This window comes from Humulus lupulus, chromosome 4 (assembly GCF_963169125.1).
Source record: "Humulus lupulus chromosome 4, drHumLupu1.1, whole genome shotgun sequence".
NCBI lineage: Eukaryota > Viridiplantae > Streptophyta > Magnoliopsida > Rosales > Cannabaceae > Humulus > Humulus lupulus.
Window position 1 is genome coordinate 11,500,621 of NC_084796.1, and position 2,257 is coordinate 11,502,877.

Below are 2,257 nucleotides of genomic sequence, written 5' to 3' on the forward strand. Positions count from 1 at the left end.
TTTCTTTTTCAAATCCTGGTTAAGGTAACCAGTTACTTGATTGATCTTTGACAGTTATGTAAAAAAAAAAAAAAACCTAAAGTTAGGTTAAATAACATGTACCAGAAGTGGTAACTAGTTACCCTGAGAGGAGTAACTTTCTGTCATAAGAGGGGCAACCAGATACCATAAGAGGGGTGACAGGTTACTCATATTAAATATGAAAAGAGACATCAAATTTGAAGGAAAAAGAGAAAGAACACTTCATTAAAAAATGAAGAGGAAGTAACTATGATTTAGTAACATAGCTAATCAGTTATAAAGAACCCAGAAATATACACACACATAAGACGTGAAGGTAACTAGTTACCATAAAGGACCCAGAAATATACACACATCAAAATGTGAAGGTAACCAGTTACCCCAAGAAATATACACACAAAGAACGAGAAGGTAACCAGTTACCCCAGACATATACACACAAAAAACGGGAAGGTAACCAATAACCATAGACCTAAAGATAGAAAGAAAAAAAAAAAAACAAATCCACCCCATTTCTCTCTCTCTCATCTTCTTCTATTCCATCATCAAGAACCCTAGCCGCTGCCTGCCTCTCATTGTCGACCCTCCACTCTGACCAGCTCTTTGCATCACCTCAAAAATATAAAAAAATTTCAGATCTGAAATGTTCGGCAGTCGGGGCTGGGACTCGCCTGAGTGCGACGAGGCTAGGGTGGATCTTTTAGGTTCTTGGTTCTTAACTTGGATTGCTGGGTTTGGGCTCGGGTTGCAGAGGGGTGGCGATGGATCTCGGGATCGACGACGGAGATGGAGATGAGGAGGGTGGTTCGCGTCTAGGTGTGGGTTGTTGTGGGGATGGGCTCGGAGTTATGCTGCAGAGCAGGTGCGAATTCGCACCTGAGTTCGGATGGTGGGGCTTGGGCGAAGCTGGGTTTTTCGAATGGTTAGGTCTCTCAAACGCAAGGTCGTCGGTGCTAGATGGGGTCGCGGTTGAGGTCGCCGGAGTTGGAGGGGATGGTGCGGCTGGGTTTTGGAGAGAGAATGGGTTTATGCGACTGGGGTTTGAGAGAGAGAATGGTGGAATGTTAAATTTACAATAGTACTCCTATTTGGCTAATGTGGTTTGGTTTTAAATTTAGCTTCCATATTTAGTTAGCTTGTAATTGTGTTTCCCATAGTTTTTTTTTCTTTAATAAATTTTCTCATACAAATTAGCAAAAGTATAATCTTCATATTTTTGCACAATGATGGCATAAAAGCCATATTTTTTAAAAATTCTCATATTATAGTTCTGAATAATTTACAGTGCCCAAATCAAAGTTCAAACAGTATATTTTCCAAGCATATAAAAAATAGTAGTCACGTGTGCAATTGACTGTTTGAACTCTGATTTGAGCACTATAAATTATTCATAATTTCCCAAAAATTGGTGAGGTGTCTACTATACCTATAATATACACGGTCATGAAAAAAAATTGGTTATAATTTTTCCAAATACCAGAAATAGAAAATGCTGCTACGGTAAGGGCATTTTCTATGTCCTATGAAAGAATTATTCTATTTATATAATAATAATAATAATAATAATAATAATAATAATAAAATCAAAAACTAGTTCATGATATGCAGAAATTTTACTCCTAAAATATTGTTCAGATAGATTGTGAAGAAAAAGAAAAGATAGATTAATACAATTTCCTACTATGGAAATACATTTCACTTCTACTTCATCATTTAAAATACCTCCCCAAAACACACATTTTTCTATTTTATCTCTAAGTTTTACATTTTACCATATATCAGATTCTCTATTTTTTTTCTCTATATCATTTAAATATTATATTTTCAAACATTTTTTATTTATTTCAAATATTTTCTATAACTATCAATAATATCTATTGAAATATTTATATATTACAGGGTATTACATATGAAAAAGTCATAATCAAAATTTACTTAATAATGTGCTCAGAGATACCTTGGAAAGCGACATCTTTGATAACTTATTTGGCTTTAAGCCTATACATATACATACACCATTCGCCATCTATATATAAATATACATATATATATACAGAAATACTCAGTTGCATTATTTTGTACCCTTGAAATATATTATATATACATACATATATTATATAATGGACAATAAATTAATGACTTGTTCTTAAGCGAAATGTATGAATCTCATCCCACTGCATGAAAATGAGGTTAAAGACCATTATTTTCTTATTCAAACACTGGAGAATTTTTTTGG